General features: G+C 33.8%; 1 non-coding gene across 1 annotated transcript; it reads left to right on the top strand.

Annotated features, from left to right (window-relative positions):
* The first annotated feature begins 1,594 nt into the window (after positions 1 to 1,594).
* Positions 1,595 to 1,675, top strand: Trnal-aag. Its single transcript has one exon. It is a non-coding gene; the product is annotated as a tRNA-Leu (tRNA).
* The last annotated feature ends 12,115 nt before the right edge of the window (positions 1,676 to 13,790 follow it).

Raw genomic sequence — 13,790 nt, 5'->3', positions numbered from 1 at the left:
TTTCTTTTTTATCTTCTTCTAATCTATAGGGTAATAATTAGTAGATCAAAAAACATATCCACTAATTTTTGTAGTTAAATATCGACTTCGATACTTCTAATCATTAAATCATCACTGTGAATGCATGCAGAATAAAACATAAATCGACAAAATAATAACTATTACAAAAATTACACTTCTTCGTTAAAAATTCTACGTTTGTTCACCTAAGGAATAAAAATTGAGATTCTTTTGAAAAGCTAATTAATGCAGCTTGTTTAAAAAGAATTATTTTAGTCGATATGCCATTTTTTCTTACGGTAAGTTTTATAGAGAGAAAGAAATCGAGATGGTCTGACAACGCTAAAATTTGAATTTCATGAAATTTCTAGCACTGTTGTATATTTGAATAGACAAAATACCATCAAATAATGCAAAGTATCCATCTATTTAAAACAAAACAAAAAACTAGTCTATGATAGAATAAAAATAATTTCGCAGCCATTTCAAATTGTAATATGACGAGAGCTATCTAAAATGATATTTTAATATTTAATTACTACTCCTTAAAAAATTAGATTCTGAAAAGCAATTGATAATTAATTGTCTTCTAAGATATGAAGGAAAGATTGTCAGGTTAAATTTCAATATTTATTTTTACCGAAATTAGACAATTAAGTTTAAAATTATAATAATATTAGAATAAGAATCGAGTTTTAAACTTTACCAGAAATACTACACTCAGTAAAACTAACAGCAGTTAAATTTTGGTTATTTTTTAATTTATTCAAAACAAAATTTTATTAATTAATTATTTTGTATGATTATTTATTCAAATAATAATCGATCAATTTATTAAAAATTGTTGATTTACAGATCATTAAAGTTTGTAAGTTACAATGTATTGGGTTAGTCGTGCACAGTCCATTTTTTTAGAAGAAATGATCTTCACACCTATTGTAAACCAGTATATTTTGATTCAAAATATAGACGATTTGTTTTAAATGAAGACATGGTACTCTTAGGTTAACTACATGACACTTTTTAATGCTGAATTTGTATTAATAAAATTTTTTTATAGAAATTATAGATTATGAACTACCGCCGTCTGAGGAAGACGAGCCTAGCTTTCTGGAATCCGTGTCCTAAGAAGCATCAAATGTCCTAAGAGGCATCAAATGAATGTAATGTTCCATTGAAACAAAGCAACCTGGTCTTGTTTTAACCGAAAATGTCGAATTGATATAAGTAAATTCATTACACATTTAGTATTCAAAGAACGTGGTTGGAAGATAAACTAGTCTTTTTCCTGTACATATATGGGCAAGAATGTGATATCATCTATCTTTAATAGGATAATGTGGTTAATTCCAATAGGTTAACTGAAATAGAAGTATAGAAAAACTAAAAATTGAAATTTAACGACTGAGTTGAAGAAAAAAACTTCGGTAAGTTTATGTATTTGTTTAATTTATTCGAAAAATTCATTGAGTAATTTAATAATTTGATATTTTTCTAATATTGAAAAAGGAAAAAATAGAAATAAAATAATATGAAAATATGAAAGATGAAAGATACAAGATACAAATATGTGAGTCTAGAGATATATTAAAAAGCCAGCATGGCCGAGCGGTTAAGGCGGTAGCTTAAGGTGCTATTACGGAAACGTGCGTGGGTTCGAATCCCACTGCTGGTATTTTTTCAAATATGGGTAACATAACTTCGATGAGCATAATGATTTTTCCGAACTTTGTCGTAGCTTAAGGGTGCTATTACGGAAACGTGCGTGAGTTCGAATCTCACTGCTGGTATTTTTTCAAATATGGGTAACATAACTTCGATGAGCATAATGATTTTTCCGAACTTTGTCGTAGCTTAAGGTGCTATTACGGAACGTGCGTGAGTTCGAATCTCACTGCTGGTATTTTTTCAAATATGGGTAACATAACTTCGATGAGCATAATGATTTTTCCGAACTTTGTCGTAGCTTAAGGGTGCTATTACGGAAACGTGCGTGAGTTCGAATCTCACTGCTGGTATTTTTTCAAATATGGGTAACATAACTTCGATGAGCATAATGATTTTTCCGAACTTTGTCGTAGCTTAAGGGTGCTATTACGGAAACGTGCGTGAGTTCGAATCTCACTGCTGGTATTTTTTCAAATATGGGTAACATAACTTCGATGAGCATAATGATTTTTCCGAACTTTGTCGTAGCTTAAGGGTGCTATTACGGAAACGTGCGTGAGTTCGAATCTCACTGCTGGTATTTTTTCAAATATGGGTAACATAACTTCGATGAGCATAATGATTTTCCGAACTTTGTCTTAAACAAAAATATCCGGTTTATTATAATTGACTTTAGTATAATCTTGATCGTCGTGTCTACATTTATTTCGACCACCTCAACATTCTAGGCTGTTTTATCTTATATTTTCGGCAGATGTAAATTGAATCCACTTTACCACCTCATTGTGGCGACGCAGGTAATAGCTGTTCAACATTCTACCACATCTTGTACCACGATGATCCACACTCTTTTTGGCAGCGTTAAAATGGTTACAACTACTACCACCGAAGAATTTGTTCATTAATAAATTCCCGTTTTATTAAATGAAATCATTCAAATTTTTATAAAAAGAAACTTAAGGTTTTTTTTAGGAGATACTGAGGACATATTACGAAGTTACTAGCAAATTACGAGGTAAACAATTTTCTGCTTTCTAAAAATCAAATTATATAACGTGTTCGTGAAACCGATCCTATTGTAAAGTTCTAATACCTAGGCACTCACAATGCATAAAATTGAAAATCTTATTTCCCTCCATAAAATGCAGCTCAGATACATCTTAAAAATATTCCCTCCAATATTCCGCCCAAAACAAAACAAATAGACAATTTTCTCTCACTAACCAAAAATTGTTTTCCAAATTGTGTAAATTGAAAAATTTTGAAGGTCTTTTTTAACATATTAATAATTTTCATACTATCTTTCAAAACTTGACTAAAAGAAAATGAAATATTCTTCTACACCATAGCATGGCGGTGGAAAATTCAATGACTTCTAGTACAATTTGAAGCCATTTGATTTATCCCTACTCTTAAAGGTTATTCTAATTGTGACTGACTCGATGTATTTCCTGAATAGCAAATTAAATTTCCAAGAAATAAGTGTTAATATTAGTGTTAATTAACCTAAAGAATTAATTAGTATCCGGTAATTATCACATCACGAGACATAGACCTAATTTTAATAGAGTATAGGTACTGAGAATATTCATGATTTGGTTTTGCTTGAAAATATTTTTTTTTCTTTACCATAAATACAGAAAGAATTAGAGCAATAATACATACGCTTAGAACTACGAGAACTGCGACAACTATGTGGGTATGATCGGTCTTTAATTCATTATCTTTAACAAAATTTATATTTGGGGTAAACTTTTTTTATAAGCTATTTTGGTTTCTAAAACAATTGAATGAAATTTAGTTACCTTTAGGACTTTTGAGTAATGTTTTTTCTATATAAAAATATTAACAGATGAAAATTAATACGATTAAGATTCTTTTTTAAAGAAATTTTTTCTAAAGTGTATTAATTGTTCAGTGTATTACTTATTACAGGCTTCCTATTACTGGTAGTATCTATATTATATTGATTGGTAAATTACCTAAAGTGGTTATAGTTGTACTTGTATCTAGAATGTATCGTATTTTAAGTTACCTGAAGTTGCTTTAGTTGCAGAAGTATCTAAAATGTATTGAATACTGTTTCACCTGGAGTTGTGATTGTACTTTTGAATTTCTGAGTAGCTAAAGTTGTTTTTGTAGTAGGGATTTCTTAACATACAATAAAGAACTAAGTATTACTCAATGTTGTAGATCTTTCATAAATTTGTGGGACCTAATGTATTATGATTATTAAATTACCGGTAGGCCGTGATCTGAGAATGGCACAATATTGTGAATGGAATCATGTCTTTTTGCGGTAAAAATTTTCTATTATTAAAAAATACGAGTTGATATAATACAAGTTGATATAAAAGACATATAGAAACTAAAAACATCACTGTTCTGTCAGAAACCCCATATTTAAGCTGGCTACGTCGACAATAACGAATTCATTAACACAATTATTTTGCGCGCTGGACTGCACCTTCTCGAAGGTCTACAGTGCCAGAGAAGAGGAGGAAGAAGGGGAGGAGGTGCGTGGAGTGCCATCTTCTGCTCACTTCGAAGGCTCTGGACTTAGTTAGTAAAATTACTTAGTTAATTAGTTTCTTTTTTAATAAAGTTTACAATTTTTCATGCTAAATGATAATAGTTCCAAGCTAAATGAAATACTTTTAACCTAAATGGAATAGTTTCAACCTAAATGATATTATTTAAAGCTAAATAGAAAAATGTAATAGAATAGAATAATGTAATAGAATTGTTTTCGGGGAGATCATTAACGGGAAGATAAAAACAAGGCACGAAGTGTCTCTTTTCATGCTAACCCCAATTATTATTACTTAGCATAACTTTTCACTTGGATTATTATGATTGTCGTTTTTTAATATTGATCACTTTCTGCGCGATGAGATTTGTTTTTAGTGTCTTAAATGTGTGAATCTTATTTTAGTAATATTCTGATGTCAAAAACAAAACTTGACTTTGATCGTCAATAATATCTACTAACCCTAACCCTAACTCTACTACTTGATCTCATATATCTGAGGGCATGAGGCGATGGCGAGTTAAAAATGATGAAAAATTATTAATTTTAATATTTAATTATATAAATATTTTTGTAGGGTAATTTTATGTGTGATGGGTGTATTCGGTAGGATTCAATCATTTATTAAGCAATTTTTTGAGATAAGAGATCCTGGTCTTAAAACTACCAATTCTACTAAATTTTTCAGAACATTCAATTTTGAATTGTACACACGGCCTGTAGAATAATGAATACTATATTAGAATAAATTCGTAATGACTTTTGGATTGTCAGGATTAACTGGATGTGTTATATATCTCATATATTTGAGAAAACAATATCCTCCGTCTCAATACTACACTGTCATTAATTCGGATGATACACTACATCTTAGTAAAAGAATATCTAAATGGGACTAATTGGTTTTCGAAAATTGTCTTAAAAAATTTCTCGTGGTGAATTAATTTAATGTTAATTAATTTTTAAATTTCACATAATCTAAATGCCTAAGAATCGCAATCTCCCTCCGTGTCGGGCTGAAAATCTGCCAGACGCACAAATGCCGCTGTGGGGGAACTGTTGACGAGTACGGTTTGCACCCCCTCGCTTGCCGTGGGAGTTCCGGTCGTGCCCTCCGTCACAGTGAACTCAACTCGTTCATACAGAGAGCCCTCGCTTCAGCTGGCGTCCCGTCAATCCTCGAACCTGTTGGACTGAATAGAGGGGATGGCAAACGCCCAGACTGCATGTCCACCTTCCCATACGAGCAAGGGAAATCCCTTATTTGGGATTCTACCTGTTCGGACACGTTCTTGCTGGGAAATCTCGCTTTGTCCGCCGCCAATCCTGGGCACGTTTCGAGGCAGGCCGAGGACCGAAAGATTCTCTAGTACGGCCACCTCTCCAACTCGCTGTTCTTTACTCCAATCGCCGTGAAGTCCTCCGGGATCTTCGGCCCCAAGACACTCCGCTTCGCTCGCTCGGTCGACGGATTTCAAGGACAAGCCACGATCCAAGAGAGTATTCTTGGCTCCTGGAACGTCTGTCGATTGCTGTGATCCGAGGGAACGGCTTCGCCATTCGCGAGGCTGGCCGGGTGTCTCGTGAGGCCATTAATTAGCTTAGTTATCTTTTTACTTTTATGTTCTCTTTTGATCTTTTCACAAACGTCCTCCGTCACGGTCCCGTTGGCTGAAGACTAAGCTATGGATAATGGATTTAGACGGTCGTGAGTTCGATTCCGAAGGAGGCCAGTTTTCATCCTGGGGCAAATTCTCGTTATCGTTCCCCTGCCCGTGAGGCAACGAGCACTTCTGGCACGACACAGTTGGAAATGGGGATCTCTTACCTTCCGGGCTTAGCGTGGCGTTACGGGGTCCACCATGTCAGTTGGAAATTCCTCCGGATATGGCAACGCTCAGGAGGCACTTAATGCCTACCGAAAAAGGACTCTTAGCTTCTCAGACCCTGGGACATCGTCGTCTCAGGCCGATCTTGCGGGAAGGATTGAACCTTTCAGAAGGATCTCCCTCGTTTGGATCGGCGATCACGGGAATAACTATAATTAACTGGCTTTGCCCGTGTTTGGTCTTTAAATAATAAAATAATAATGATCTTTTCACACAATTATTTAATAAAAGTAACAATTAGGAAGGTGATTAGGTATAGGCCTTTTTATGTTTCTAGCGAAATTAATTAAGCTGGGTACTCAACCACACCAAGATACTTTTATCCTTGGCGTTCCTTCAAGACTTTGACTAGACTATCAAACACAAGAATGATCTCTGCAAACCGAGTGAACAGTTTAATGCCACCAAAAAATACAAGATGGTTAATGCGTAAACGTCCTCCGTCACGCATGAACGACATTTGTTCAAATTTGGAACCATGAAGAATACTCAGTGGTTCTAGCCAAAGGACGAACGGAAACGAAGAATGCTTTTGCCCTGTAATATGGCTTTCACGAACTTAACTTCGGCTATATTGCACTTTTACTGTAGATAAACATTCCACCTGTCCATCACAGTTTAAACAAATTTGATAAACAGCGAAAGCAACTCTTAGAGGCTAGAATTTGCCAGAAATGGAGAAAGCTGTTTAGAGAACAGACATATTTTCATATTTTATGCTAGTGCAAGTATAAAATGTTACTAAAATTGGCGGATTAGAAATCACTTTTAGGTGTAGATAAATATAAAGATACTACTATGACGATGTTTAGTCTACGTAAAAAAATTTAATTAGCTTAGTAATATAATATTTAGCTTTTCATTTTTCACCGTAGTGGTTTAAAATACATGATTATACCGTAAAATTATTTTATGGAAGAAAAACTTTCAGAAAACTGGGAAAAAACCTCCCAAACAGTGGGAATTATTTTCAAAAAATTGAAAGAAGCCAATAAAATAATTAAAGAACAGAAAATAATAATTAAAAATCTTCAGAAGGAACTCGAGAAAGCGCATTCCTGGATTGAATCAGCTCACAACCTAAAAGAAATTGCTGCATACTCAAGCGTCATTGATAGTGGAATAAGAAATAAAAAACAAGCTATTCCTGCTCATATTGTTGAGGACAACGAAATCATCCCACTTAATAAAATTACCGATGAAAAGTAATTTATATTTGTAATTTATTTCTAACTAGAGATATTCAATTGATTTATACCGCCTTCGATAAAAACGATTTTTTCAAAAATGTGGATAAACACATAATAAGAACAATAATCCAATTTATGTATCAAATAAAATATGAAAGTGGATATACAATGATAAAAGAAGGAGACGATGGAAATAAACTATATTTACTTAAAAATGGGCAATTAAGTGTATTAAAATCAAACTCTCACATTGGACATATTTTTCCTGGGACTGTGTTTGGTGAATTAGCATTAATTCATAATTGTCCACGATCTGCAACTATAAAAAGTTCAAAAATATGCCTTAATTATTTTTAGCCGTGGAAAATTCGGAATTTTTTGTTCTTGAACAAAATGTATTCAAAAAAATAATGATGAAATCTGAGATAAATCAAAAAAATAAAAATATTGAGTTTTTAAAGACTATACCGTTGACATCAGATTTAAGCTATTCAGAACTTGTTTTAATTTCTAATTGCATGGAAAAAGTTAAAGCTTGTAAAATATTTTTAGGAGTGTTATAGCCGAGGAGATGTCATTGTGCAGCAGGGTGAAGTGGGCCAACTTTTCTTTATCATATCCGAAGGATATGTTGCTATTGTATAATAAATTGTAGGTTAAAGTCGTTCAAAACAATGATTTTAAAAGAAAACTAGGACCCGGAGATTATTTTGGAGAACAAGCAATACTGACGTCAGATTTTTATAATATACTTAATTTTAGTAATAACGAAAGAACTGCATCCGTGATTTGTATCTCAGAAATTTTGGAATGTTATAGTATAGACAAAAAGTATCTTTTTATTTATATTCTACATCAGAAGTTTAAATTTACATTTAAAAAATTTTACAAAACTTTCAAATCAAAAATATATAGATTCACCAAAATGGTTATTACTGTTATTTAATCTATAAATAGTCTCTCACCACACATACCCGATGAACTTATAGATGCTACTATTGAAGACCTTGAAATTGTATCGACTCTCGGCGTAGGTGGTTTTGGTCGAGTTGAACTGGTATTAGAAATAAAAAAATACTTAAGGTAAAATTAAAAAACAGTGGAAACACTTATGCATTGAAGTGTCTCGTTAAAGAATATGTCGTAAAAACAAAACAACAAAAGCATGTAATTCAAGAAAAAGACATTTTGATGTCCTGCTCCTGCGATTTTATAATAAAGTTCATAAAAATGGAAGTATATAGTAGATTATATAAAACACTCAAAAATAATAGGAATGTCTATTTCCTTATGGAAGTAGCACTGGGTGGAGAATTGTGGACCATTTTAAGAAATAAGTACTATTAAAAATGTTGAATAATTTTAGGCGCCGTTTTAGTACCGAAGTTATGAGATTTTGCATGGCTTCTGTTATTCTTGCTCTTGAATACTTACATACCCGGAATATAGTTTATAGGGATTTGAAACCAGAAAATTTAATGTTGAATTCCCAAGGATACTTACTTTTGGTTCAAAAATTATAAACAACCAAAAATGTAGGTCGACTTTGGATTTGCAAAGCATCTTCCTAAAGGTCAAAAAACGTGGACTTTTTGTGGAACACCTGAATATGTAGCACCGGAAGTAATATTAAATAAAGGACACGATTTTGCAGTTGATATTTGGGCATTGGGAATTTTAGCATTCGAATTAGCTACTGGAATGTATACTAATTATAAACATAACTCAGACCTCCTTTTATGGGTAAAGACCCGATGACAATATACAAAAAAGCATTCCGAGGTGTAGCAGCAATGGATTTCCCAAGATACGTAAATAAAAAATTAATAAAATTCATCGAAGCTACGTCAAATGTCAACCCAGCAGAGCGTCTCGGTTACGGGAAAACTACATTTAAAGATTTAAAAACAATTTCGTTATTTTATTAATTAATTATATCACAGTTGGTTACAAAATTTCGAATGGGATAAATTGCAGGCAAGGACGTTGAAAACTTTGCTTCCAACAACAGTAAGCAAACTGTGAAGTCTGATTTTATTTTTAGGTAAAATCACAAACAGATACAAGAAATTTTGACAAATTCTCAAAAGTAGCTCCAATACCAAATGAAGAGTTGTCAGGGTGGGATGCAGAATTTTAAAATTATTTTATTAACTAATAAGATTTTCTAATATTGTGTCTTAAGAAAAAATAAAAACTAATTTTATATTCATCGATTACAAAATTTGAACAATTATTTTATACGAAAAATTAATTCAAAAGTTATTCTAAGTTTTGTTGGAAAATGTCTTCATAATCACGTTACCTCAATGATCCTCGTCTCCTGGAATTTTTCTCCTCTTGGGAGAGCTTTCCACCAACGCACCATCAGCACTTTCATTCTCCGAACACAAGATTTTCCCGTTTGCTTCATCCGAAGGGTCCTCGCAAGATTGATTTGCCACTTCAGCCAGCTGACTTTTGTTTAAAAGTGCTAAACGAATATTTACTATCAACTAGTATATTGGATTGGTTTTTATAGAACCGATTGACAAAAATGTGCAAAAATCGTCATTCACAGACAAATCCACATCGCACGAACTAACAAAAAAAGGATATTCTTGAAAGAAGACTAGAATCTGTCGAATTAAAATCTAAACGTATGCTGACCGAGTTTTTCAGCAAACTGTAGTGGAAGAACATCGATTCTACAAACTTTTATGTTAAAAAACTACATTGCCATGTTCGAAGAGTATGTTGCTCTAAAATATAGTATCCAAACCCGCCCGAGGAAAAGACTGTAAAGGAAATATAAAATAAATTATTGCTAAAACGCATCAACAAAACATCAATCATTCTGTATTATTCAAGTGCTTGATTGAACCCAAAGTGGATGCTATCAAGTCCTTATGGTCTTTAAAGTATAGAAATAACTCCCCAATTAGCCAAGCAATGTTATGTACAGGACCGAAACTTATTTTTGGATTACGAGAGCTGACTGAGGGACTATTGAAATTATGCAAGACTTCAAAACTCATTCTGTTCAGTCACAAAAATCATGTCTATTGGAGACCATCTCAAACACACGGCTCATAATTTTGCAAATCTGCCAAAAATAAGAAAATACGTGGTACCTGTGGTGATCTGGAAAGAATTCTGCTAAAAATCCACCTGGGAAACGGAAGACAAAAAGATCAGAATTAATACATGACTTTATAGCCATCTGGGGATTGAATGTCATGGAGTTCTGGATTATTAATTAACTAACTTTAAAACTGCAGTCACATTCCCCCCCGTCTTTTTGCTAAAATTTTTTGTTTATTTCACATTTTATTTTTTCTCCGGTCGTCTTCTTCTTTCTGATGTAAAAAAACAACTATCGGCCTTTGATTTCATCCTGTCTGGTTCACCGAAAACAATTTTAAACACGCCCATTAATTTGGAATTCAGCCCATTGGGCGAATCTTCCAATCCAGCAAAAAGGTATTGTTTTTTGCAGTTGCGTTAACTTTCCCTGTTATGCTATCTCCCTTATCCATGGCCCTTTCACCGAGTCACATCAACTATGCTCATTTTCATTTCTTTGAACAGTCTGGGTTGGCTGAGTTTTTGAGGGTTACCAATGTCCGGTATTCATCCAGCGTTTTGTTACCTGTCGATAAATGCGTCCAGAAAAATTGGGACGGCATAAAGTACGAAAAAGTTTTGGAAAAGGGGGATCAATTCCGTATCTCGATGACTAACTAAAAGCGTTACCTTTGTTTGTCGCCGGATTTTTGTTGGACAGCAAATCTCTGAGAATCAAAGTCTGCCTGAGGCTCGGGCTGTGAATATACAAGTTTAGAAGTGCCGAAAGGTTACCGCGGTATGCGTCACTAACAAAATCATGAAGAAAGCAGTGTGCGAATGGTGGGATAACCATCTTCCCGTGCAAGTGTGGAAAGTTCCTTGTCTGGGATGCGACCTGCGCAGACATCTACGGGCCTGACTTTCATAGAAGCGACTCCGGAACATACCTTCTCCAGGGTAGAAAATTTGAAGATCGACAGTATCTTTCCCTCTCGCAACCCGTCTGTTTAGCCCCTTGCTTTTGAGACCAGTCGTGTCATTAGTAAGTGTGCACGTGCGCTATTTTAGTTACTTAAAACAATTTTCAGCTGCATTAATCTCTCGCAAGACTATTTTTTAAAAAGATTGATAAAATCCGATTCTTTTACGAAAAGTAATATATATGTTAGTAATGTGAATCAAGAATATCAACATTTCAAATAAAAAGTGAATTATCTACGCCGATAAACTTTTTTGACTTTATTTGTATCCTTTTGTCGTTTAGGAGGATTGCTATAACTTTTTGCAAAAAATGGCTGGAGAAAGTTAATCCAAATATAGTAAAAAGCTTTCCCAATAATCTGAAAAATAATAAATATAATATTTTAACAATTAAAATCAACAGAAATGCATATTTTGAAAACACGGCTCCAAACAGTATTATATTGCAGATAATAATCAAATCCTTTAAATTTCTAAAAAGTAAGCCAAATAGAAAATGACTCATTTAAGACCCCCGGAAGAGTAATATCACTTGCAAAGGAGACCACTCCAGTAGAACTTGTTATTTGCCTTGACATTCTATCCAATACTTTCCAAGCGATCAATATCATCAAAGATGTAATAAATCCCATAACCTGTCATATTTCTTTAAGAATAATTTACTTGTAAGTATTCTCTTTTATAAATAAGCTTGAATCCCCAGAATATTAACTAATAAAGTTACTCACAGCAATAAACATTTGAAATGATTGAGAAGATCTCGTATATTCGCAAGCATTTTCTATTAGATTCAACTATAGTTTGCTGTGATTTGGCAGGAACTTTAACCTAGAGAAAGTTTTAAATCTATAAAGTGATGATTAAAAATAATTCACGACATACCATTTTCCTACACGTCTTAATTAAATAATAGTTTCAATAATTATTTAATATAAATAATATTTTTATAACGAACAAATAATGGAAATAACCTAAAATTGTGGCCCACGATAAAGTCACCGGAGGGATTGTTATTGTGTAGAGGGTTGTCAAACTCATTTCTTCCACAGGCCAGACTATTAATTTGTGATTTTTTGATTGAACAAGATATTTGTTATATACTACAGTAAAACCGCTCGAATCCTGGGAAATTACGGCTGATCGAGAGACAAATTTGAACTTTTTTATTAATTCTGCGAATAGGATTTTTGCAAATGTGAAAAAATCGTTGACGTAAAAGTGTTCATTCACTATCTTGAAAACGAAGTGCTGGGCACTCCGCTGTTAAAAATGTAATCTTACGAGTTTTTAAGTCAGTGGGCTTCCCCTCAATGATAGAAGCAGTGGGCCTAGACCGTGGAGATGGGGAAAGACCAGATAGAATAAGCACCTTTCATTACTCTTGTGGAAAATCGTTAGTTTGAGATTCAACGTGTGTTGACACCCATTGGACAACGGTTTCGTTTCATCCTTATCGATGCAGAGAAATCTGGGGTGACTGGTCCTCTAACAACTTCTTTTATGAAAAAAGTTGATCAGCTATTCTCGTTTAATATTTGTTTTTATGTTTTTACTAAGGTGATCGAAGCCATTTAAATTAACTTAATCTTTCTGTTTGATGTACTTCCTCAATGTATAGACAGCATTCACTGCATCGTGATCTAAAACGACTTTTTAATTCTTTTATTCTCCACAATCAATGTCCTCATCATCATTTTCTCCCAAATTGTCCAAGATCTCTCCATTCTCATACGCGTATAGTAGATTCTCTTCCTCTGGAACTGGATCATTTATTTGTAGTCTTGACACGAATTCCTGATAAGTTTCAGACAAAGACTCGTCATATATTTCTTTAATAAAATCTTCAGTTCATTTAGCATGTCAAAAACAGTTTATTATTTTTTTAGTACAGTTGAACCCTTGCCCCCTAGAAATTCGCCCAAAATACATAGGGTATGATAATTTATATCATTTTTCGACTTTTTCTTTAATTTCTTTAAATAAAATAGCATTTAAAAGTTAAAAAAGGAAAAAGCCTGTATAAGCCTGCAGAGACTTATCTACACCCAACTGATTTAAGTACCGCTTGTGGTATTTAATGACCACTCCATCCCATATCATCACACGGGATGACATGGACTTTGCACTGGTGCATCAGTCCTAGCTCGTTTGCAAGGAGGTCATATTTCCTCCTTTTCTCTACTTCCACTTGAACTCGATGGGTTCGCAACTTTCTGGACCGCCTCAAGCCATACTTATTGCAAAGCAAAAGATGGAGGGACCTCACCACCTCGTTATGCCTCCATGTGTAATCATGGTAAAGCATACTCCCGCACTTTGTGTCTAAATGGTCAACGGTCATTGCCTTATTCTTACAGTGGTTACACTGTTTCCGTTAACCATTAAAAAGGTTTTTGTCCTCCAAATATGAGAACAACCCTTCTGATCGGGGAGAGTTATTCCCATATTTCAGCCACGTTGATGACGGCGTGTTATCCCGGCTGC

Source organism: Octopus sinensis, unplaced genomic scaffold, assembly GCF_006345805.1.
Source record: "Octopus sinensis unplaced genomic scaffold, ASM634580v1 Contig10832, whole genome shotgun sequence".
NCBI lineage: Eukaryota > Metazoa > Mollusca > Cephalopoda > Octopoda > Octopodidae > Octopus > Octopus sinensis.
This window is presented reverse-complemented; position numbering and strand designations above follow the sequence as displayed.